General features: G+C 37.3%; 1 protein-coding gene and 1 pseudogene across 3 annotated transcripts in view; one reads left to right on the forward strand and one right to left on the reverse strand.

The window, feature by feature from the left end:
* The window catches only part of ADD3 (adducin 3), a 124,844-nt gene that overhangs the window by 12,783 nt on the left and 84,871 nt on the right, over nt 1–27,190 (forward strand). The gene's annotated exons all lie outside the window — the stretch shown is intronic.
* Nucleotides 5,154–5,417, reverse strand: LOC137767788 (ATP synthase subunit f, mitochondrial pseudogene; annotated as a pseudogene).

Below are 27,190 nucleotides of genomic sequence, written 5' to 3' on the forward strand. Positions count from 1 at the left end.
TGGTTTAAAGTGTATGGGAGGATGTGCATAGGTTATATGCAAATATTAGGCCATTTTATATTGTGTAAAGGACTTGAGTAGCCACAGATTTTGGTATCGCCAGGGTCCTGGAACAAATCTCCCTCGAGTACTGAGATGACTGTGTAATATCAAGGGGACTATCATGGCAGGCAGAGGGAATACCAAGCATGTGGTACTTGGTGTTGGGAAGCCACTGGATGACCCTTAGAAGTGGGACACGATCTGACCTATGTTTTAAAAGGATTGTTTTGGCTGTGTTTTGACACTAGACCATAGTGGTACAGTAATCTTGGTGAAAGATTGTATCTGATAGAGGTGGTGAGATTTGAGTGGATTCGGAATGTATCTGGATGATAGAATCAATAGAATTTACTGACTGGGATGTTGGGTATAGGTGAGTGGAAGAAGTCAAACTTGACTCCAAGGTTTGGGATGTAGGCAAAAGTTTTCAGGAGGAACTGTTTTGGGGAGTAGGAGAGAACAGAAGTTCAGTTTGAGACATATTAAGTTTTTTTTGTTGTTATCTTTTTTTTTTTTAAACTATTTATTTATCTTTTGGCTGTGTTGGGTCTTAGTTGTGGCATGCAGGATCTATCGTTGTAGCACGCGAGCTCTTTGTTGTGGCACGCAGGCTCAGTAGTTGTGGTGCACGGGCTTAGTTGCCCCGTGGCGTGTGGGATCTTAGTTCCCCGACCAAGGATCGAACTGATGTCCCCTGCATAACAGGACAGATTTGTAACCACTGGACCACTGGGGAAGTCCCATGAGACATATTAAGTTTGAAATGTCTATGAGTGATGTTGGAGTAGATGTTTCTGTGAGTGGAGATCAGTGCATAGTTATTGGCTGACTGTATAAAATTGGGAGTTGTCATTATTTTCCTCTTTCATTTAAAAATATTTGCATATTTAATGCCTTTGATGACTAGAATAAACTTTGCTGTAGTAAGGGTTTGATGTATTGCTGTATACATCTTTATTCTTTGGAGGGGTTTAATCTGTCTTGTAAAATCTAGAATTTACTTTGACTTCTAAGGACACTTAGTCCCAAAGGAAATCTTTTCCTCTAGGGACAGAACAATTTACTTTTAAGCAAAATGTGAAAACAAAAAGTGTTGTTACTGCCCTTAAAAATGTGTATGTGAATGTAAAATGGAACAGTTTGACTGATCCTCCAAAAGTTAATGTGGTTTAATGGTTAAAAGTAGTAACATATTGATAGTTTCCATTATGACCCAGCAATTCTATTCCTACATTATACACTCAAGAGAAGTGAAAACATGTTCACACAAAAACTTGTACACCACTGTTCATGGCAGCATTACTCATAATAGCCAAAAAGTGGAAACGACCTAAATGTCTATCAGCTGATTAATGGATAAATAAATGTGGTATATCCATGCAATGGAATATTATTCAATCATAAAAAGGAGTGAAATGCTAATACATTTTACTACGTGGTTGAACCTTGAAAACATTATGCTAAGTGAAAGAAGCAAGACACAAAACGCCACATATTGTATGGTTCCAGTTGTGTGAAATGCACAGAATAGGCATATCCATAGTGACTGAAAGCAGATTGATTAGTGGTTGCCAGGGGCAGGGGATAAGGGAAATAGGGAGTGTCTGCTTAATGTGTACTGGGTTTCACTTTGGGGTGATGAAAAAGTTCTAGGACTAGATAATGTTGATGGTTGCACAACATTGTGAATATACTAAAAACCACTGAACTGTACAGTTTAAAAGTGAATTTTATGGTGTGTGAATTATATCTCCATTTTTAGAGGAAGATACCAGGAAAAAAAGTATATGTGCACACCCATATGTACACAAGAACAACTGAAACAACTTACATGGATCTTATTTCTAAAATCAAACTGTTTTCCCAGTAGAAAGTTGATGAAGCAAGAATTACCACACTAAACTTGGTTTAGCTTGGTTTGCTTAAAGAGGCAGAGTTAAGATACTTAGATCATTCAGGTAGAAATCAGGAAGCAGTTTGTGATCCTATTGGTGGCAAGTCATGGGTGAATCTAAATGTTTTTAAATACCCAGTTTCATGGAGATGACCTAGATAAGCAAAAGAAGGCTCTATTATTATCATTTCTATGGGTTTCAGAGAGCAGGAACCAGTTTATAAATAAGTTTATTAGGTCTTAAGTCATTAAAGATGGCTTAATTTTTTTCTGCATACCTGTAATTAAAAAATATGGAGAACTCAATTCCCAGCAATTTTTTTCGACAACCCAAGATGATATTTACCTTCTTAAAAACATTATTACCATCAAAGAGTTGCCTGTTGAGGAAGTACAGGAAAGGATTGTCTTTAACTTTCATGTACCACTTACCCTAATGTTATTTTTTTATTAAGACATAATTCACATACCATAAAATTTACCCCCTAATTTTATTATGAATATACATATATTCATATATTCCTTTATTAGAATAAAAACGTCTGGAGAACAGAGGTCCATATTATTTGAGTGGCTTGATATGTTTTCAGCATTTTAAGGGAAGCATATGAGAACCAGACCGGAACCATAGTGGGAAAAAGAGACACTTATGTAACTGACTCCAGCACCAACCTGAGAGCAATGCTATAGCAACAGTTTAAAGGAAGTGCAGGTGGGCACAGAAAAGGGAAATGTTTATTCCAGTGGGAAGAAATAATTCGTGGAGGAGGATGGAATTTGAGTTGAGCTTTAGAGGATCTCTTAAATGTTGAAGAGGAGAGTAAATTACTGACCGAAATAATAGGCTATGCAAAGGCATGTGGATCTGTGGATGGATGTGGTGGGAGACAAAACAGGAAGGTAAGGTTGATAGCACCAGATCATGAAGGCCTTGGGTGCTATTTTAAGAAATTTAGGTTTTATTCTGTGGCACTTATTTTAGCTAAAGAGAGGCATAATCAGATGTGTCTGAGATTTGTTGTTGTGAAGAATGTGGTGATAGAGTGTTGGCAGAGAGGCAAGTTAGGAAGCATTGAGAGATAAGCAAATGAACTGAGGCAATGGCTTTGAGGTTAGAAAGGGAGGAATGGGACATTTTGGAGACAGAAATCCATACAACTTGCTGAACAGTTCAGATGTTGAGAGAACATTTGATCACCAGGGATAGAAATTTAAATATTGTGTTTTACTCCATTTCGAATACTCTGATTTATGACAGAGGCAAGATGCACCTGTAAAACTAGAAATTAGGTGGATTCAGCAAGTCTTGAATGTATCTTTTCCTTACTATACATAAAAGACTTTAGAAATGTGACTATTTCGTAATCTTCTTTAATTTTTACTGCTTGTCAGCTATTACTCAATTTTCCAATCTTTGGATATGTTTTCATTTGTGCATTTGGAAATGGTTGAATAGTCATCATTTTGGCAAAAGAATAGTATTTTTGTTTCCAAATGAAACTGCCTCCCTATGCTGTGCTTTTGTGTTTCGTTTTAAACTTTTGTGTAGTGGAATAATAAAAAAGAACTGAAGGTAGTATTGGGCATTGCAATATTAAGTATTGTACGCTGTCATTACAGGAAGTCATTGTGCCATCTTGAAGTTTCCCCTTTATTACATTTAGTGGTTTATCTTGTAAATTCTAAAGTAACACATGGTAAGCACCTGTAAGAAACAATTAGAAATGTCAAAAGAAGTACGTGCAAAGTCATTTGTTTTTTTCTGTGTAAATTTAGTGGAGAATCCAATCCAATAAGACTTTTTTGCACATTTGTTTAATGAAACAACTAATATACGATTTGGCTCCTCTGATGTTTCTCATCGCTTATTTACAGGCATGATGGGCCATTTTTGTTTGTTTGTAATTCCCTTTAATAAAACATGTACAAAGAGAGTGTTATATTAGGACACAGTGCTTTTATAAATGGCTGAAAGAAGATACCAGATTTGACAGAACTGACTTCTAAAATATCGCAGTATAAAACTTGCTTTCGTGCTTAAAAATTCTAAGTATTAAGTAATGTTTAAAATAACCTATTCAAAAGCAACTCAATAAAATTAAAAAATATTTTATGGACATTACAATATAATGAGAGTTTAAAAATCAGAAACAAGAGCACTCGCTGATTTGTTTTTAAAGCAAGAATGATTTTATTAACTTGATTTCTAAGGTAAACTTACTATTTGGGTCACATTTTTACAAAATCAATTTCATTTAAAAATATTTGAAGTTAACTTTTGAGTATGAAATATGAGGACATGAAACAAAATCCAAAAGGCACAAAAGAGTATAAAGTGAAAGTAAGTTGTCACTCCATCCCTGAACTACTACACTTTCTTTCTTCCTTGTATATTATTCAAGAGATATTTTTCATTCTTTATTTTTAAATTCCTGGATCAAGGCTTTGCCTGCCTACACCTGGTGGTTGAATTGCTGCAAAAGAAATATAGCTTTAGGCTCAAAACAACCTGGGGAAATAGCCAGCCCTGTTCTTCTCATAGGTGTGGTTTCTAGATTCATTGTCTCTTTTTATTAAAGAGTGTGCTTTCCTAGCTTCCCCTCCACTTAAGGCAAAGGTATGGAAAGTGGGAGGTGGTAATTGTAATCATCTTTCACTCATATTTTACCCTAGGCAATGACAAGTAACTTTTATGAAGTGATACATGCTAACAAAGCAAATTCCAGCTGAGAAGTGCTCCCATGCAAAAACATTCTCTAGTACCTAAGAAAAAGAATGGTCAGCCTTTCCCATCTTTGTGCATCTACCCTGTTATGCCAGCTGGACTGGACTGCTTCTAAAACTTTACTTTTAGTTTTTTAGTGCTTGGCATTATTTTGTTGACTCTGCCTTTGGCTGTCCACCAAGTCATAAGATTTTCTCCCAAGCCTTGGGATTACCTGACTTGGTTTCTTTTCTTCTTTCGATGGTATTTAATAGAATATCATTCCTATGGAGATACTGTAAATAATAGTTTCATATTTGTGCTATGTGTGGAAAGGTCCTTTTAAAAAGTTTTCCAATGTATTTTTAAATTTTTGCACTGGTTATCTTTTATTGGTCATTGTTTTCAATTAACATATGAAAAGATTCAGCAGTGATCAGGTTCCTCAAGGAGGAGTGTTGGGCAAAGGTCATGGTCAGGAAAGCACCGTGTGTCCTCTGCACTGGGCCTTCTTCAGTGGTATTTGCAGAGCTGCTCATGTTTGAGTTCCTTCTAAGAAAGGCAGTAGTTGAAAAGCACCTAAGCTGCCAGTACTGTAGAAACCCCAGCAGTGTTTCCTTTCTTCACGTTGACTTACCTGTTGTCATACCACTGGTAACCTCTTTGGAACACTCCGGCAGTGCCCTTAGGGGCAAAATCCTGCCTCAGTATCCAACTTGGCAGCTCCCCTATTTTAACATCCATGAGTTTCTTCTTCACTGGTGCAACTGATGCCATCTTGGAGTCCTGGGTGTCTGCCAATACTTTTTATTGTGCTAAAATACACATAATATAAAATTTACCATTTTAGCCATTTTTAAGTGTACAGTTCAGTGGTATTAAATACATTCATAATGTTGGGTAAACATCACCAACATCAGTTTCCAGAACTGTTTTCATCTTGTAACACTGAAATTTTATACCGATTCAACAATAACTTCCCATTCCCCCTCCTATATTCCTGGATCAGAAATATTAAGATCAAGATTTTGGGTGATACAAAATCTGTTATTCCTGTTCCTAATCAAGATTGTAATTTGAAACCCTCTATACAGGTCTGTATTATGCAGCAAAGATTGACATTCAATCTTGAATATATGATTGACATTCAAGACCCAGGAATTGAGACAAGGGGCACAGAACCTATGGCCTTTGATACATATTTCAAAGTGAAAAATTTAGCTGCATTATAATTGGAAGAGACCTCACCCCTCAGCTGTGTAAATTATATGTTGGTGGATGGGAGAGGGGGTGATAATTATGGGAGAGGCAGGGATCAGCAAACTGGTGCTAGCTGACCTCTGCCCCCATGACCCAATAAAAAGGAATTTTCCCCAGTAATAGAAATTGGGGTTCCACAGGTTTGCAGGTTTCATTGGATGCTAAAATTCTGCCTTTGTTGAATCATTCAGACTTTCTATTATGAGCAGAAGTGGGAATTCTCTGTAAACTTTATCATTTGGAGAGGCAAAGTTTGGGAGAGTAAAGAGGAGGATGAAATCTAGACTCATAGAATTTTGGAAACCCTCACCTCATTTTTATGGGCGAAGGACTTGGTTTGATTGAGTGAAATGACATGTTCAGAGTGGCTGATCTAGACTCACAACTGTGATTCCTGACTCTCAGCCTAGTGCTTTTTCTACTTTATCCCATTACCAGCCATCTTAACCCATTCATGCAATTCTAGGGTGAGGGAGTTCACCAGAATTCCACTTGACCTTCCTTAGAGCAGGGTTTAGGCAGGATGGGAGACCTTCATCTCTTAGGGATTTGAAGCTGCTTTTCAAGAAATAGTTGGTACCTTTCTTTGTTTTAATCTTTCATTGAATTAGGGAGTGTATCTAAAGAAGTTTTTCTTCTAAAAATCTGGACCATGTCGTGAACTTTCTTGTTATCTTGACGAAAAGCTATGCTGATCTTCTATATATTGTTCCAGTTGAAGCATGCTCACCACTGAAGCAAGTCATGTACATGGTAAATGTTACTGACATGTTTAGGAACATTATATTAAAAACTCAAACTAGATGTGTTTGGCTGCCTTGATTTTTTTTTTTTTTTTTCTTTCTGGAAAAGAACATATTTAAATGAGAAACAGTTCCACCCTCTGATGAAAAGAAAAAGTTTTAGGTCATTTGTTTCAGTAAAATAGATGATAGAATTTATGGCCCCAATTTTCCATTATTTTCAACTAAGTGTCCCATTACATAAGGCACAGCGAAGGAAGAAATTGGTCATATTAGAAATGTTAATGTTTTAGTATAATTTTGTGATTAAACTCATTTATCAAATAAGATTTTTAGCCATCATATGTTGCATCATACCAAGGACTTTGAATGGAATCTATCAGATTTTTTTTTCAGTGTTTTGGTATAGCATTTGGTTTCATGACAACAGTTTCAGTAGGCAGTGTTCAAGATAACCTGGTCTTTTCAAAATATTTACTACATATGGCCTTATGTAATACATCCTTCTCAGGAACTGAAAAGACTCATTATTATGGTGGGTGTGTAAATAAAATATAATTGCTTTTGATTTTACTATGAGTATAAAAGATGTGTTTTGATCTGATTTTAAGCCAGTGTTAATAGGAGTAGGTACAAGGTCAGAGTACTTTCTGGAGAACTTTGAGTTCAGTGTTTAAGTTGATTTAAACTACTTGGGGGCTAGCTGTGTTTCATGATGACAGTATTTGTATTTAAAACCTTATAGGTCAATTTTATGAAAACCATGTCATGTTTCTTTTAAGTTAATTATTGATTTTTTAAAAGCTTCTATTGGTGCTTCTCCCTGAGATTTTGGTCTGTAGAGAATAAAATGTCTTTTAAATAGACGCTTCAATTACCTGAAATTCCTTGGGTCCTTTAATGGAAGATAACCAAATGATTAAGCACACAAGGGAGTTTCAGGGATGTATTGGAAGCAATGACTTCTAGGTGGGTGCTAAAGTCAGCACACTTTGACTCCTGTATCTTCTTTGGTCTACTGTACTTACAATCAACATTCAGAGGGAAAACTGTAATATTTTGCACAAGTCTTAAGCAATAAAGATAAATGTATTCACGAATGTATATGAAACCAGAAGTTGGAATGATGGCTTTTAGATTTTGGAGGAACATAAGTGAGAAGGCCACATGTTTGGCTGGTTACTATAAGAATTGACATTTATTTACCATTTATGATCAGAATAATTAATTATGGGTTTCTCCAAAGTGTTTTGATAGCCCACTACATTTTCTTTTAAGAGGTTTAGTCATAAGGGTTTGGACCTTCTGTTCAGGGATGGCTTTTGTACACAGTTTGATTTGAAGTCTCATATGAAGGCCCTAGACTACTGCTGTCCCCTTCCCCAAAATACAAGTGTAATTTAAAATTTTCTAGTAGCCATGTTGAAAAAAAATAAAAAGAAACGTGTGAATTTTATTGAACACAATTTAAAAATATCCAACATGTAATCAATATTAATGAAGTGTTGATTAATTGAAATATTGATTTAGTGAAAGATTAATGAAGTATTTTGCTCTTTTTTCAATATACCAAGTCTTTGAAATCCTGTACTTATTTTACATTTTAGTACATCTCAGTTCACACTGGCTGCATTTCAAGTACTCAGTGGTCACATGTGGCTGGTGGCTACCAAATTGGACATTACAGCTCTAGAACATCTTTCTCTTTTGTCCCACATCAGTGTTGAGGATTCTTCCACTAGAAATTTATTTTGGGGGGACTACAGTCTTGCCATCTATCTCTATGTATGCTCTTCTATAATTGAGTGGAAAATGAAAAACTCCATAGAGAAAAAACAATTCTCAATCATATTTGTTTTAACAATTTTTCGCCTTTACAGAAACTAGTACTGCTGAAGAAATGCCAGTATTACTGAATGAGAACTTTAGAGGGCAGCTTCAGTTGGTGTGCTTAGGTGAAGAGAGCTGGGGTAGAAAAGGAAGAGTCAGCACTGCGTAGTGGAAATGGGACAGATCTGACTTTGAATCCTGCTGGCCTTGAGCAAGTTACTTCACTTCTCTGAGCCTTTCTACTTTATTCATGTGTAAAATTGGGATAAAATTACCTATCTCTTGAGTTGCTATGAAGATTAAATAAGATGATGTATGTGAAGTATGTCCTGTGTATCTGGTACCTATGAGGTGCTCAATAAGTTTGTGTTGAGTAAATGATTGTTGCTTGCTTATGTCCCCCACTCCCAAATCCCTGCTTGTGAGAGGAATAAGGAAGGAGGTAGGTATGCCTAAAATAAATGTCGAAATAGAGTAAAGAAACCTATCCCGTTTACTAAACTGATTGGGATTCAATGTTTGTCCAGAACAAACTAGTCCCTAAGCATTGTGGTTAATTGAGATTTTAATTCAGGACCATTATCTGAAAGATTCACAAAGTAATGATGTGAAATAGTTCGTACCCTACATTGTTGAAATAGAAATTAATTTTGCCAATTTTATTTCAGTATACTTATTTCAGTAATCAGTAAAAATAGCACCTGCAAATATTTCTAAAATTTGTTTCAATTATTTAAGAGAAAAATCTCAATTATTAAAGATACCTCTTTATCTTTTTACTGCAAGGGATTTTGCAATTTGGAGTTTATGTTTTGCATCTACTTCAGAAGGCTTGTCTTCAGAGTAATAGTATACTGATGATTGTAAACTTGTGTAGTAATTGGAACTGAGGAAAACTTCTAAATGGAAGGAAAGCTGCCACTTGGTGACTAAGCTTTATGTTACAATGCAGATGACCTTTTGTTCTTGCTCAGGCATTAACATCAATTTGTATTTTTAGATAGAACGGGGACTTTCTGTGTCATTAGCTGTATAGCATGTTCTGAATCTATTTAGGAGGGAGTTTTCAATCATACATATATTTCTGATTTGCTATGCATTTTGAGAAATTTATAATTCATTGAAATGTGGGAAAGCGTGGAGTGTTCTGAATAGATGATTAGATTAGATATGAACTTTTCAAAGCTTTGTGTGCACCCAGTGTGTAGCCCACATCTGTGGTAATGTTCTTGGAAATCGGTCACGTTTGAAGATTCAGTTCTTTGCCAATAGCATCTGGTTGCACTTTGCATTACAGACTTTGAAAGCAGTTTTTGAATTGCAAAAGAGCAAACCACATGACACATTTTCTTACCTGACTGAAAGTTGTTTACAGTTATAGGTGAACTTTAACAAACAACGTAACTAAAGGCATAATTGTCCAAATGCATGGATTGTTGTCACTGACACCTGAGATAGAGGATTCTTATAGTTACCAGCTTTTCAAGTTGTCCAGACTTTTTCATTATTCTAGTGACCCCTGACAGAGGTCTTACTTACTATAAAAGTTCTTAAAGGTTTGTGGAATTTTGAAGGCACTGACCTGGTTGGAATACACTGTGCTGATTGGCAATCAAGAAATGGTGTTAATTGACGTGATTGGCATTCCTCTACCAATTTCTTACAGCTCCCTACAGGTGTTACTAGTTACATTCTTGTGTAGATCTTTGTCATAACTGATTGTGTGAGCTTTTGATATAATAATAGTAATCTAGGGCTAGGCAACCTAGAGAAGATTTGTGCCATGTATTAAGTGGCATGAATCTAGGCTAACCTGTGAACTAGGCAAAATATGTCCTTGGTTTCCTTAAGATTCCCTTCTCAGCACGCCCTTTTTTTGCTTTCTTTTGCTTTCTTCCTCTTGAATTTCCAGGTGGCTAACCTGTATCAGATAATCTCTGTTGAAATGTTAGTTAATTAGTTCACTGCTTTTCCAGAGATGTTTACATTTTAAAAGTGAGATCTTTTAATAACAAGGCTTTCAAGGTCCCTAGTGGGGTAGTGAGTAACAAGTATTGGGGTTGATTCTGTGGACTGGGCCCAGGCTTGGTGTCAGGATTGTAGGGCCCCACTGTCCAATACAGCAAGCACTAGCTGCGTGTAGCTACTGACCACCTGAAATGTAGCTAGAATTAATTGAGATGTACTGTTAAGTGTAAAATACACACTAGATTTCTAAGACTTAGTACAAGAAAAAGACTGTAAAATAACTCAATTTTTACATTTATGACATGTTGAAATGATGATATTTTGATATATTGGGTTAAATAAAATATATTATTAAAATTAATTTACCCTGTTTCTTTTTACGTTTTTAATGTGACTACTACAAAATTTAAAAGCAGTTATGGGGACTTCCCTGGTGGTGCAGTGGTTAAGAATCTGCCTGCCAACGCAGGGGACAAGGGTTCGAACCCTGGTCTAGGAAGATCCCACATGCCGAGGAGCAGCTAAGCCCGTGCGCCACAACTGCTGAGCCTGTGCTCTAGAGACCGTGAGCCACAACTACTGAAACCCACGCGCCTAGAGCCCGTGCTCCGCAACAAGAGAAGCCACCGCAATGAGAAGCCTGCGCACCGCGACGAAGAGTAGCCCCTGCTCGCTGCAACTAGAGAAAGCCCACGCACAGCAACGAAGACCCAACGCAGCCAAAATAAATAAATATATAAATTTATTTAAAAAAAAATAAAATAAAAGCAGTTATGGCTCACGTTTTATTTCTATTGGGCAATGCTATTATAAGGACAAGAGAGTTTATGTTGTGTTCTTACTGTTGGGAGCTTGCAGAGGTTCAGGGAAATGCTCCCTCAGGATGCCTTAGCTACAGCTATTCCAGCTGACTTGGCTGGGCCACTTTGTATTACAGTGCTGTTTTGAGAGCTGTTGCCTACAAGCAGCCACTGTCTCTCCTTGTTCTCTAACTCTCCCAATTCTTGAAGTAAGTATGTATGTATGTATGTATTTATGTATTTATTTATTTTCATGAGGAATTAAAAAAAAAGTTTCTCTGCCCACAACCTCTAACGGTTGTTATCTCCTGACTAGCTTCTTCTTGAATGTAGGTGATTAAAAAGATAAATTTATAGCTACTATTTATTGGGCACTGGCCATGTACCAGATACTGTGCTAGATACTTTACATAAAATCTTGAATCCTAACATCACTTCTTCAAGATTGATAATTATAAATGACAAAAGAGATTCAGATACATTGTGACTTTGCCCTGGGTCAGCTAGTGGCAGCTATGTGGCAAAATCAGGATTCCATCCCAAATCTCTCTGATTCCAGAGCCATTGTTCTTTCTGCTTTATTATGCTCTATTCATGTTTTCCATTAACTATGTGTGTACTTTAGTCTGAAACAGAGTGCTCTATGTAAAGGGATCTCTTGCCAAATGGTGTTGACTGATCTTTAAGTTGATTTCCTTTGTCTTGGTGAATGACTTCAGTGCTCCTGACTCCAGGTCACTTTCCTTCCCTGTCTAGTACCTAGTGAGTGGCCCAGACATTAATGGAGAGACTTAAGCTTATTGACAGCTTGTTGAGCAGGACAGATAATCTAAAAGCCTCCTGTGAAAGAGCATCCCTTCCACCTTTAAAGTCAATCAACAAAGAATGTTTCAGATGCCTTCAGGAAGAGATACAAGAAGAGAACTCTGAATGCCAGGAACATCAAATCTTAGACTTCAGAGACTGGCCGTATAAGGAAGGGGCTTTTTATAGACAAAGGGGGTGAAGTAAAATAATGGGATAGAGTAAGCGTATTGAGCTGGATAAGTCTTGTATAATCCTAGGTCATCGTTTAATGGCTGTGTCCTTGACGTTGCATTAAGAATGAGAGCAAGGGGAAATAGTCCATGTGTTGGCATGCTTGTCTATAAATTAGAGTAGATATAGTCATAACTCATGAGTGCTCTGGAAGGCTGGATGCTGCATTTACTCTGCTGCCTTCACTTAGGCTCAAGCAAATTTTTGAAAAAAATAAGGGGAGAAAAGGAAGATCAAAGAGGTTCAAGGAGTGAAACTAGACTGGAGGTGGGCCACAGGGAGGTTTGGGCAAATTCAAAAATGCAAAGCCCTTTTATACATGTACACACATTATATTGATAATACTAAAAGCTGTGTAAACTGTAAAATACTGTTATTTCCGGAAAGAAACTGTGATATACTAGAAAGAAAATAAAATTTCTAACTAGGTGGTGTAGATTCAATTTTCCCAGCTCTACCACCCCTAACTGTGTAACCCTAGGAAATTATAGAATCTGAGATAATCATTGTCTTTCTACTTCTCTGACTTTCCTTCATGGTTTAATAAGATTGTGATGAGTTTGGAAACACTTTGGGTATGCTCATGTGCTGTATGCATGTTTTTAGTGTTTTTATACTGTAATTTACTCTTCATCTGAAGTGTTGCTTACCTATGAAACTTCATTGAGAGGAAAAAATGGGTACCCAAGAACACACATGATAAAGGGAAGTTAGAGTTAAATGGCCAACAAGTAGGACTAATTTGGCTCACATCCCTAGGCTTTATAAAAGGGACAGTGGCAGCCTTGTGGGTGAAGGGAATGTGGACCTAATTGCTTATTTAATTCATTCATCCTTTTAACCCCTTTTAAAACTTGACTTTTGTAGGTCGATTATATAATGCATGAGTGTGCAAGCACACACGATGTTTCTCCTTAAGTGAAAAGCCCTATTCAATGACTATTTTTAAAAAGATTTTGATATATTTATAGTAATAAACCTGGTTTGCATTTCTTTGAGGCTCATGGTCTTCAACTTCCGACCAAGTTAGTAAAGGGTTGCTATAACTACCAGATGGCAGTCTTTCTTAATCCAGTGTTAGACATCAACAGACTTACACAGAATGAATGTAAGCAGAATTGAAGCAAAGCATTTGAAGTATTATTTAAAGTGCTCATCTTGTAAATTGAGCATAAAGAGGATAAGTTGAATGTATCCATCTTACCATACAATTGTTTGGTTCTCAGGGCAATCCCGGAATGCATCTTTAGTTTGTATTCCGTGTAAAATGCTGGCTACAGGGATATTTTGCCAAATGCCAGTTTGAAGTTTACTTGGGATCCATCCAGCTGGCAGATCAGTTGTGCTAATCAGATGAGCCCATTTCTGGGGAATGGAATTTCATAGCAGGAGCAGTATCCTTGAAGTATAGTTATTTTTAAAATAAATTAAATTTTAATTTTAAAATTCTCATGTGCTATATTGAAATGTATATAGTATAAACATGGTATTATATGTAGTGCAGATACTTCATGCATTTTTATAAATAATAAACAGCAGGAACAGTAGGTTCATTGTATTGTATTCATTTGTTTTTCATTTCTATTTTGAGTTCCTGGGATCATAACTTGCTTCCCCTTAATCTCTGTGAACAAGAGAGATACTGAAGTGCAGATGGGTTAAACCTAGTGAAGGTAGGCAACTCACTTTCTGTGTAGAATTAGCTTTAAACTAATACTCTGTCTAAGGTGTGGTGGTAGATAGGCTTAGTGAAAGACAACTTGGCACAAGTGAAAAAGAATTCAAACAACATACATGGGGATTAGACCTGAAGAACTAATATGACTCCTTTTTATCCCCAAAGTTAACCTGTATAAGTGTTAATATACACTTTCATGTTCACATTAGAAACCTCGTGCCCCAGAGTAGCATTTCCCACAGTATGTTCTGTAGATCATTAGTTCTAAAAGATTTCCCAGGAAAAATAGTTCCAAATATGTTTGGGAAACTATTTTCTGCACTCTTTCTCTTAAAGGCTCATAATGAACATTAGCATAGCAAAGACTGAGAAGTATTGCTAATAAGTACTGGGTTTACCTTAAAAAAAAAAGAAAACCTCAGTGTATCGCAAATTAAATATGTCACATAGACCAGGGAAATCAATAAATCAATCAGTCTCTCTGATAAAATGTATTAATATCCCATGGAACTCTTGTTTCTTAGAATATACTGGGGTGAAATAATGCCCTTAAGTAATGTGTTAGCAGATCTCAGAGCTTAGTTTTGTGATTACTCTTTTTTTAAAAAAAATTATTTATTTATTTATTTATTTATTTATTTATGGCTGTGTTGGGTCTTCGTTTCTGTGCGAGGGCTTTCTCTAGTTGCGGCGAGCGGGCGCCACTCTTCATCGCGGTGCGCGGGCCTCTCACTATCGCGGCCTCTCTTGTTGCGGAGCACAGGCTTCAGACGCGCAGGCTCAGTAGTTGTGGCGCACGGGCCTAGTTGCTCCGCGGCATGTGGGATTTTCCCAGACCAGGGCTCGAACCCGTGTCCCCTGCATTGGCAGGCAGGTTCTCAACCACTGCGCCACCAGGGAAGCCCTGATTACTCTTTATTTTTTTAAATCACAATTAAAATTATATTTGGCAGTTATAGATATCTTAGCCTGGGGGATAGAATGCTTGTGTTTAAAACTTTTGTTTTAAAATTATAAGACAACTTTACATAGAAATTTTATAATTTTACATAGAAACGTTCATTTCTATGAGGTATGTCTTTACATTGATATTCATATTTTAGGGGCATTTTGATGTTTTTTGTAAATGTAATTTTTCTTATACTTTAAAATTTGCATTTACTTTTGATAGGCCAGATAATTTCTTTAGCAAGCTATTTTCTAATTTTATATTTTTTCAAGAATAAAATAAAATGTAATTGTTTTAAATTCAATTATTAGGTAAAGAGACATTTTAGTAGCAATTAAACTAGTCTGTAATTGTTTTTACCTGAACTGGAAGGAAAATCAAAGATTTCAGTAACCCAAGTTACTGCTATGAAATTTGTTCTATGAAATGACGTTTTGAGACTGTCAACTTAGACAATGACACTCTACAGATAAACAAATTACTTATCTATATCAAAACCTACTATTTATATTCTCTAACCTGAATATACATCATGGATTTTAAGCATTTCTTGCTTTTCATGAATTCCTTAAAAATGACATCTGAGAATTTTTAAAAATGTTACAGCTAAATGTGGATCTTGAATCATCCCCAGGTTGGAAAACTGGAAAGTTGTGTCGTATTGTGAGTAATAAAAAATACTAAATATATTCAAGCTTAGTGTGAGCCAGTGCATACATTAAATTAAACCAAAAAAGCTTAACCAGCCATGTTTCAGGTTTTGGGATATGTAATGTAGAAATATAACCTCCTACAAGAAAAGAAATAGCTGTCTTACCCATTAACCACCAAACTAAACCATGAGACAATATTTTATTTTCAGTTGTATTTGGAAGACCATGTTTCTGTTAGCTTTGGCTTGCCATTTGCTGAATAACTAAAAATGGCATGTTTAAAACTAAGTAGTATTTAATGACTAGACCATCAAACCCCAAATGGAATTGAGGGAGACATTCTTTTACTGAAATATAAAATTTTTTTTCCCTTTAGCATTATGTTAGACAGTACAAGATCCTTAAACTTACTCTCTTATGGAACATAAGGTAAATATCTTATCCACACAGTTTACTTTCATCCATAGGATTGCTTAGTGAGGAAGCCTAAAGATTATAGTGATAACTAACTCCACCAGAAAGGAGCTGCTCAGCAACAGAAACAGGATCAAAAATTTTACAGCCAAGCTAGACGAGCTGACGAAAGAGAAACTGCACGTGTGGAACTAACTTTCCCAGTTACCTGTAGAGGGACCGGCTCTCTTACTGCCAGTGATAGTGTGAAGCCTTTTAGACTGATGGTTCTCAGACATCAGCCTGCATTGGAAGCAGCTGGTGGGCTTAAGCCATAGATTGCTGGGCTGCACCCCACACTTCCTGGTTCAGCAGTTTGGAGTAAGGCCCAATAATTTGAATTTCTAATAAATTTTCAGGTGATGCTGCTGTTCGGAGACCAAATTTGAGAACCACTGTTTTTTTCCTAGACTACGAAATCTTTCTGAATCTTCTCTTTTCCTTTCGTTCTTTTTCCTCCCTCATGCCACCCAGTGTCCCCAACAAAGCCAGCTGTCTTCTGTTATGGAACTGTTCCAGAAGCCCTCTTTTCTTATTAGCTTTTCTTATATTGGTTTCCTTTATTTTTCTTAACCATCTACAGTGAGACAGCATTGTACAGTGGAGTCAATTTATAACTGTACAATATTTTTACCAGTCTTGGAATTCTTTATACTTTCTCCAAGCCTTGATATTTCTCATGTAAACATCCCCTTTCATAGTTTAGAAAATACATCTTCCTTTTAAAGTTTAAAGTCTTGTTTCATTTTTGGGGGGAGGTGATGGATGTGTTTATTACCTGGACAGTGGAGCTGGTAAAACGAGTATATACATACATCCAAATTCATCTAATTGTACTCATTAATTATGTGCAGGTTTTTTTTTCACATCTTTATTGGAGTACCTATCTTTCTTTGAGGGGGAAAAAATATCACCATTGGAAGCCACATTTTTTTTTTCACATCTTTATTGGAGTATAATTGCTTTACAATGCTGTGTTAGTTTCTGCTTTATAACAAAGTGAGTCAGCTATACATACACATATATCCCCATATCTCCTCCCTCTTGCATCTCCCTCCCACCCTCCCTATCCCACCCCTCTAGGTGGTCACAAAGCACCGAGCTGATATCCCTGTGTTATGCGGCTGCTTCCCACTAACTATCTATTTTACATTTGGTGGTGTATTTATGTCCATGCCACTCTCTCACTTCGTCCCAGCTTACCCTTCCCCCTCCCCGTGTCCTCAAGTCCATTCTCTACGTCTGCATCTTTATTCCTGTCCTGCCCCTAGGTTCTTCAGAACCTTTTTTTTTTTTTCTTTTTAGATTCCATATATGTGTTAGCATACAGTATTTGTTTTTCTCTTTCTGACTTACTTCACTCTGTATGACAGATTCTAACTCCATCCACCTCACTACAAATAATTCAGTTTCGTTCCTTTTTATGGCTGAGTAATATTCCATTGTACATATGTGCCACATCTTCTTTATCCATTCATCTGTTGACGGACATTTAGGTTGCTTCCATGTCCTGGCAATTATAAATAGTGCTGCAGTGAATATTGTAGTACATGTCTCTTTCTGAATTATGGTTTTCTCAGGATATATGCCCAGTAGTGGGATTGCTGGGTCATATGGTAGTTCTATTTTTAGTTTTTTAAGGAACCTCCATACTGTTCTCCATAGTGGCTGTATCAATTTACATTCCCACCAACAGTGCAGGAGCATTCCCTTTTCTCCACATCCTCTCCAGCATTTATTGTTTCTAGATTTTTTGATGATGGCCATTCTGACTGGTGTGAGCTGTTACCTCATTGGGGTTTTGATTAGCATTTCTCTAATGATTAGTGATGTTGAGCATCTTTTCATGTATTTGTTGGCCATCTCTGTGTCTTCTTTAGAGAAATGTCTATTTAGGTCTTCCGCCCATTTTTTGATTGGGTGGTTTGTTTTTGTGATATTGCGCTGCATGAGCTGCTTTTATATTTTGGAGATTGATCCTTTGTTAGGTGCTTCGTTTGCAAATATTTTCTCCCATTCTGAGGTTTGTCTTTTCGTCTTGTTTATGGTTTCCTTTGCTGTGCAAAAGCTTTTAAGTTTCATTAGGTCCCATTTGTTTATTTTTGTTTTTATTTCCCTTACTCTAGGAGGTGGGTCAAAAAAGATCTTGCAGTGATTTATGTCATAGAGTGTTCTGCCTAGGTTTTCCTCTAAGAGTTTTATAGTATCCGACCTTACATTTAGGTCTTAATCCATTTTGAGTTTATTTTTGTGTATGGTGTTAGGAAGTGTTCTAATTTCATTCTTTTACATTATCTATCCATTTTTCCCAGCACCACTTATAGAAGAGGCTGCCTTTTCTCCATTTTATATTCCTGCCTCCTTTGTCACAGATAAAGTGACCATAGGTGTGTGGGTTTATCTCTGGGCTTTCTATCCTGCTCCATTGATCTATATATTTCTGTTTTTGTGCCAGTAACATATTGTCTTGATTACTGTAGCTTTGTAGTGTAGTATGAAGTCAGGGAGCCTGATTCCTCCAGCTCTGTTTTTCTTTCTTAAGATTGCTTTGGCTATTCGGGGTCTTTTGTGTTTCCATACAAATTGTAAAATTTCTTGTTCTAGTTCTGTGAAAAATGCCATTGGTAATTTGATAGGGATTGCACTGAATCTAGATTGCTTTGGGTAGTATAGTCATTTTCACAATATTCATTCTTCCAATCCAGGAGCATGGTATATCTCTTCATCTGTTTATGTTGTCTTTGATTTCTTTCATCGGTGTTTTATAGTTTTCAGAGTACAGGTCTTTTGCCTCCTTAGGTAGGTTTGTTCCTAGGTATTTTATTCTTTTTGTTGCGATGGTATATGGGATTGTTTCCTTAATTTCCCTTTCTGATCTTTTGTTGTTAGTGTATAGAAATGCAAGAGATTTCTGTGCATTAATTTTGTATCCTGCAACCTTACCAAATTAATTGATTAGTTCTAGTAGTTTTCTGGTGGCATCTTTAGGATTTTCTATGTATAGTATCATGTCATCGGCAAACAGTGACAGTTTTACTTTTTCTTTTCCAATTTGTATTCTTTTTATTTCTTTTTCTTCTCTGATGGCCGTGGCTAGGACTTCCAGTACTGTGTTGAATAATAGTGGCGAGAGTGGACATCCTTGTTTTGTTCCTGATCTTAGAGGAAATGCTTTCAGTTTTTCACCATTGAGAATGATGTTTGCTGTGGGTTTGTCATATATGGCTTTTATTATGTTGAGGTAGGTTCCCTCTGTGCCCACTTTCTGGAGAGTTTTTTATCATAGATGGGTGTTGAATTTTGTCAAAAGCTTTTTCTGCATCTATTGAGATGATCATGTGGTTTTTCTTCTTCAGTTGTTAATATGGTGTATCACATTGATTGATTTGTGTATATTGAAGAATCCTTGTATCCCTGGGATAAATCCCACTTGATCATGGTGTATGAATGATCCTTTTAATGTGTTGTTGGATTCTGGTTGCTAGTATTTTGTTGAGGATTTTTGCATCTATGTTCATCAGTAATATTGGTCTATGATTTTCTTTTTTTGCGATATCTTTGTCTGGTTTTGGTATCAGGGTGATGGTGCCTCGTAGAACAAGTTTGGGAGTGTTCCTCCCTCTGCAATTTTTTCGAAGAGTTTGAGAAGGATGGGTGTTAGCTCTTCTCTAAATGTTTGATAGAATTCACCTGTGAAGCCATCTGGTCCTGGACTTTTGTTTGTTGGAAGATTTTTTATTACAGTTTCAATTTCATTACCTGTGAGTGGTCTGTTTATATTTTCTAATTCTTTCTGATTCAGTTTTGCAAAGTTGTACTTTTCCAAGAATTTGCCCATTTCTTCCAGGTTGTCCATTTTATTGGCGTCTAGTTGCTTGTAGTAGTCTCTTAGAATCTTTTGTATTTCTGCGGTGTCAGTTGTAATCTCTCCTTTTTCATTTCTAATTTTATTGATTTGAGTCCTCTCCCTTTTTTTCTTGATGAGTCTGGCTAAAGGTTTATCAATTTTGCTTATCTTCTCAAAGAACCAGCTTTTAGTTTTATTGATCTTTGCTATTGTTTTGTTCATTTCTATTTCGTTTATCTCTGCTCTGATCTTTATGATTTCTTTCCTTCTACTAACTTTGGGTTTTCTTTGTTCTTCTTTTTATAGTTGCTTTAGGTGTAAGGTTAGATTGTTTATTTGAGATTTTTCTTGTTTCTTGAGGTGAGCTTGAATTGCTATGAACTTCCCTCTGAGAACTGCTTTTGCTGCGTCCCATAGATTTTGGAACGTCGTATTTTCGTTGTCATTTGTTTCTAGGTATTTTTTGATTTCTTCTTTGATTTCTTCAGTGATCTCTTGGTTATTTAGCAGTGCACTGTTTAGCCTCCATGTATTTGTGTTTTTTACTGTAATTGATTTCTAATCTCATAGTGTTGTGGTCAGAAAAGATGCTTGATATGATTTCAGTTTTCTTAAATTTTCCAAGGCTTGATTTGTGACCCAAGATGTGATCTATTCTGGAGAACGTTTCATGAGAAGAGAGTGTGTTCTTCCGCTTTCAGGTGGAATGTCCTAAAAATATCAATTAAGTCTATCTGGTCTATTGGGTCATTTAAAACTTGTGTTTCCTTATTTCTTTTCTGTCTGGTTGATGTAAGTGGGGTGTTAAAGTCCCCCACTATTATTGTGTTACTGTCAATTTCTCCTTTTATGGCTGTTAGCATTTGCCTTATGTATTGAGGTGCTCCTATTTTGGGTGCATAAATATTTATAATTGTTATGTTTTCTCCTTGGATTGATTGATCCCTTGATCATTATGTAGTGTCCTTCCTTATCTCTTGTAACTGTCTTTATTTTAAAGTCTATTCTATCTGATATGAGTATTGCTACTCCAGGTTTCTTGTGATTTCCATTTGCATGGAATATCTTTTTCCATCCCCTCACTTTCAGTCTGTATGTGTCCCTGGTTCTGAAGTGGGTTTCTTGTAGACAGCATATATAAGGGTCTTGTTTTTGTATCCATTCAGTCAGTCTGTGTCTTGGTTGGAGCATTTAATCTATTTACATTCAATGTGATTATCAATATGTATGTTCCTATTACCATTTTCTTTTTTTTTCTTTTTTTTTCATTTTTTTTAAGTCTTTATTTTATTTTATTTTTTTTAACTTTGGGTTTATTTATTTATTTATTTATTTATTTATTTATTTATTTATGGCTGTGTTGGGTCTTCGTTTCTGTGCGAGGGCTTTCTCTAGTTGTGGCAAGTGGGGGCCACTCTTCATCGCGGTGCGCGGGTCTCTCATTATTGTGGCCTCTCTTGTCACGGAGCACAGGCTCCAGATGCACAGGCTCAGTATTGTGGCTCACGGGCCTTGTTGCTCCGCGGCATGTGGGATCTTCCCAGACCAGGGCTCGAACCCATGTCCCCTGCATTGGCAGGCAGATTCTCAACCACTGCGCCACCAGGGAAGCCCCTATTACCATTTTCTTAATTGATTTGGGTTTGTTTTTGTGGGTCTTTTTCTTCTCTGTGTTTCCTGCTCAGAGAAGTTCCTTTAGCATTTGTTGTAAAGCTGGTGCTGAATTCTCATAGCTTTTGCTTGTCTATAAAGCTTTTGATTTCTCTATCAAATCTGAACGAGATCCTTGCCAGGTAGAGTAATCTTGGTTGTACGTTTTTCCCTTTCATCACTTTGAATATGTCCTGCCACTCCCTTCTGGCTTGCAGAGTTTCTGCTGAAAGATCAGCTGTTAACCTTATGGGAATTCTCTTGTATGTTATTTGTTGCTTTTCCCTTGCTGCTTTTAATAATTTTTCTTTGTATTTAATTTTTGATAGTTTGATTAATATGTGTCTTGGCATGTTTCTCTTTGGGTTTATCCTGTATGGGACTCTTTGCACTTCCTGGACTTGATTGACTATTTCCTTTCCCACGTTAGGGAAGTTTTCAGCTATGATCTCTTCAAATATTTTCTCAGATCCTTTCTTTTTTTCTTCTTCTGGGACCCCTTATAATTAGAATGTTGGTGCGTCTAATGTTTTCCCAGAGGTCTCTGAGACTGTCCTCAATTCTTTTTATTCTTTTTTCTTTATTCTGCTCTCCGGCACTTATTTCCCCCATTTTATCTTCCAGCTCACTTATCTGTTCTTCTGCCTCAGTTATTCTGCTATTGATTCCTTCTAGAGTATTTTTAATTTCAGTTATTGTTTTGTTCATCACTGTTTCTTTGCTTGTTAGTTCTTCTAGATCCTTGTTAAATGTTTCTTGTATTTTCTCCATTCTGTTTCCGAGATTTTGGATCATCTTTACTATCATTACTCTGAATTCTTTTTCAGGTAGGTTGCCTATTTCGTCTTCATGTATTTGGTCTTGTAGGTTTTTACCTTGCTCCTTCGTCTGTAACATACTTTTTGTCATTTCATTTTTTTGTTGTTGTTGGTGGGTGGGGCTGTATTCCTGTCTTACTGGTTGTTTGGCCTGAGGCGTCCAGGACTGGAGTTTGCAGGCAGTTGGGTAGAGCCAGGTCTTGGTGCTGAGATGAGGACCTCCAGGAGGCCTCACTCTGATTCATATTCCCTGGGGTCTGAGGTTCTCTGTTAGTCCAGCAGTTTGGACTCGGCGCTCCCACCACAGGAGCTCGGGCCCAACCTGCAGCCTGGGAACCAAGATCCTGCAAGCTGTGTGGCATGGCAAAAAAAAAAAAAAAGAAAGAAAGAAAAAGGAGCGGTACAATAACAAAGAATAAAAAATAAAATAAAATTAGAGAGATAAAAAAATATATTAGGAAAAATAAAAATATAATTGAAACAACTGCAACAAGGTAAAACAAAACCACAATAGAAAAAAGAAAAAAAATGGGGGGGGGGGGAACAAGTCAAAAAGAGCAGACCAATAACAAAGTATAAAGAATAAAATAAAATTAGAAAAATAAAAGATTTATTAGAAAAACATAAAAATATAGGGGGTGGGGCTTCCCTGGTGGCGCAGTGGTTGAGAATCTGCCTGCCAGTGCAGGGGACATGGGTTCGAGCCCTGGTCTGGGAAGATCCCACATGCCACGGAGCGACTAGGCCCGTGAGCCACAACTACTGAGCCTGCGCGTCTGGAGCCTGTGCTCTGCAACAAGAGAGGCCGCGACAGTGAAAGGCCCGCGCACTGCGATGAAGAGTGGCCCCCGCTCGCCGCAACTAGAGAAAGCCCTCGCACAGAAACGAAGACCCAACACAGCCATAAATAAATAAATAAATTAATTAATTAAAAAAAAATATATAGGGGGTGATGGTGGTGGGATGAATTGGGAGATTGGGATTGACATATACACTAATATGTATAAAATAGATAATAAGAACCTGCTCTATAAAAAAAATAAAATTCAAAAATATAAATGAATCAACAACAGCAAGGTAAAACAGAACCCCAACCTACATGAAGGAAAAAGGAAAAAAGAAAAAAAAGGCCTTGGCTATGGGGAAAATGAGTATATACATACATCCAAATTCATCTAATTGTGTTCATTAATTATGTGCAGTTTTTTTTAATAAGAATTATACCTCAATAAAACTGGGAGGAAAAATTAGTCAAACATCAAAAATGGGGTCAGACTCTTTATTTCAGGGGAACGTTAAAACCCCCCTGGCCAGAGAAGGCTTAACCCAGAGAAGGCTTCACCCATAGAAGGCTTGGACTGCTCCTCAGCGTAGGCTCTACCAGAAAGTCTTTAGGCAAAAGTCATGTAAGTAACCTTCCTGAGTCATGTATATGCAGCATCAACAGCGTCCTTTATGGTTTCGAGAGATTAATAAGAAAGGTGCTTTGCCCCTGCTTGAGAAAAGGCAAAAAAGTTAGTCGTTGAGAGGTGGGATTGAGCTTCTGGGTCTATGAGGTGGTTGACGGGAGTGGATCCTGCTCAGCCTCCAGGGTTGGGCCATGCCGGGAAGCGTGACTGTGTGTGCAACAAAAGGTAATTCCATAGAGCTGTAGTAATAGTTGTAGTAATGACTTGTTAGGCAGTTGCCACTGGGCGTGTCCAAGGAGATTGGTGTTACTTTCACTGCTAGGGAAGGGCTCTGTAGCACCGGCACAGGGGCCTCAGCTTGCACTGCCATGCCCAGGCTTCAAGCTTCAGGGACAGCCTTGTCATTCTTTTTTTTTTTAATTAATTAATTAATTTATTTATTTTGGCTGTGTTGGGTCTTCGTCTCTGCGCGAGGGCCTTCTCTAGCTGTGGCAAGCGGGGGCCGCTCCTCACCACGGTGTGCGGGCCTCTTACTATCGTGGCCTCTCCCGTTGCGGAGCACAGGCTCCAGACGCGCAGGTTCAGTAATTGTGGCTCACAGGCCTATTTGCTCCGCGGCACGTGGGATCCCCCCGGACCAGGGCTTGAACCCGCGTCCCCTGCACCGGCAGGCAGACTCTCAACCACTGCGCCACCAGGGAAGCCCCCAGCCTTGTCATTCTTAACTTCTACCATAGACTTCATGAAATTCGTGAGCAGCTTCAGATCACCTGTGCTGCTTCAACTCCATACTGCTTGTCCTTTCCAGAAAGACCTATATTTATTTTTTTATATGTTTCAGGTGTACAGCATTATAATTTGACATCTGAATATACTACAAGGTGATCACCACTAGTGTAGTTACCATTCATTTCAGCTTTTAAATAGATGATTCCCACTCTCTGTGGTAGTCATATATGTGATCTTCTAAATTCATTTTGGCATTTTAAGGCAGGAGGATAGTGTTTCATAGAGGGGTGTGCAGATCATTGCCCAGCAAGCAAAAGTAGTGTCACGACTAGCCTACTGGAGTGAGAATTTAGGTAAGGAGAATCAGACTATCCCTCTTCAAGCAACTGTTGCTTTAGCCTCAAACAATACAGATTCTTTTGTTATCCCAGCCCCTTCCTGGCCCGTGGTTAATCAGACTAGTGCTTTTTTGCTTTACAGAAATGGCCAGGTACTGAGTTCTGAGAATGAGCAGGTGGGTTTCTGGGGGACGGAGAGTTATAGGAGCACTAGGTGCATCATAAGAAAGTAAGAAAATGCTACGTGCAAAGAACTGTTCATAGATGTTAAAGGTCATCTGTTTCAGCTTTCTCACTTGACATGGTAGGAAGTGGAATGTTTCCCAGACTTGCCCAAGGTCATAGTCATATAGCCAGCCATTTACAAATCACTTGACCACTGTTTCCGTCTTGCTGCAGGGCTTCTGCTGCTCTTTGACACTGGAATGAAGAAATTTTGTGGCATACTGAGATAGTAACTAGCCACATAGTTCAGCTTCTTAAGAAATTAATGGCATATAATATTTATTTTTTAAATCATAATTTTTTGGTGATTTAAAAATTATGTAAATCCAAAGAAATTGCTGCCATATCATAGCATATATTGTGTGCATGTGTGTATTTTATTTTTTTGAAATAATGTTTGTTTCTGACTGTAAAAATAATACAAGCCCATTGTAAAATGTTTAGGAAATACAGATACAAGTTAGTAAATAAAAACTAGGAATAAATCATCCCACAGAAAGAGCCTAATATATTACAGTAGGCTATCGGTGCTTATAAACATCTCCAAAATTCAGTGACTTAATGCAGTGGTTTACTTTTCACTATGTGTAGTTCAGTGTAAATGGGGAGAGGGGTGGTTCTGAGATCCAGGCCCATCCAAACAGTGGCTCCATCCCTCAGGGCCTTTGGATCCCGCACTGGATCTTGGATCTTTTGCAACTGGCCACTAAGTGAGGGAAGAGAGAGACAATGAAGGAACCCATAGTAGCTTTTAAGAACTAGTGTTCAAACCTGGGACAGCAGTGTAAAAACAATTTTGTATCTTGTTTATTAAAACATTTGCTTATCATTTGCCCCTAGTCATTAAGTACTACTGGAATATTATGCAGCCCTTACAAACTATCCCATTATTAAGTGTTGTTTTTAAACAGATGTGAAAGACAGCTGCTGTACTCTAGATGCAAGTCTTGAAAAGCACATTGTCTTGATGCTCCCTTTCTGAAGGTTTGCATGTGTGTTAAAATGTTTTATGCTCTTTGACTAAATCCTACTCCAAAGAATTCAGGAGCAGAGCAAACATGTAAAAAGTTGTATGCATAAGGATGAAAATTATATCTGTAAAATAGTGAAAAACTAGGAAAAAAACCTGAATTTGTTTGAAAAGAACTGATCAAGTAACTTTTGATAAATACATATGACATTGGAATACAGTACTGCTGTTAACAATGATGATCTTTATTTGCTTAGAAAGATGTCACAACAAATGAGACTGCTAGGTTTCAGAGTAGCATGTATAGTATGTAAAACTGAATATATGAATGTGTATGTGTATAAGAAGAGATAGATGTCCTTATGTGTGTTTGAAGGATGTTTACCAAAATGTTAACAGTAATTTATCTCTGAGTTGTTAGATTTGTGATTTTTATCAACTTTTCAGAAATGTTTTAGTAGTTTTTAATTTTAACATTGTGCATGAATCATTTTTATAAAATCAATAAAATTAGTAAAGTTATTATTAGAAGATAAAATATGGCCAGGGTTATTTATATATTGATTTACTCGACGTTCCGTATTGTGTGTTTTGAGGCTGAAAGTTATACATTCTTCTAATCATTATGGGACAAAATCATAAGGTCACATGTTTGGTTCTGTTTTTTTAGTGTTTGGGTTTTTTCCTTTAAAAGTTGGTGTATTATTCAAGTTTGACAAATGCTGCTTTAAGGAATTTCTGGTAAAATATTAGAGATGGGTAAAGAATTTGTGTGCCTCATTGTTTCCAAGAGGAAAGCATACATGAGCACTCTCTGATGTTAAAATAAGCAAAACCCAAAATACTATATATTAGTTACCTACTGCCATGTAACAAATCACCTCAAAACTTAGCAGTTCAAGACAACATTTATTATTTCATGGTTTCTGTGGGTCAGGAATTCAAGAACAGCTTAGCTGGGTGGTTCTGTCTCAGGCTCTTTCTTGAGGTTGCAGTCAGGCTGCTGGCTGGGACTTAAGCCATCTCAAGGCTTGTCTGGGGCTGGAGAATCTCCTTCCAGCCTCATGCACTTGGTTGTTGGCACACCTGAGTTCCTCAAGACCGGAGCCTCAGTTCCTTGCCACGTGAGCCTTGCCACAGGGCTGTCTGAGTGTCCTTAAGACATGGCAGCTGGCTTCCCCCAGAAGGAATA

This window comes from Eschrichtius robustus, chromosome 7, assembly GCF_028021215.1.
Source record: "Eschrichtius robustus isolate mEscRob2 chromosome 7, mEscRob2.pri, whole genome shotgun sequence".
Classification (NCBI taxonomy): domain Eukaryota; kingdom Metazoa; phylum Chordata; class Mammalia; order Artiodactyla; family Eschrichtiidae; genus Eschrichtius; species Eschrichtius robustus.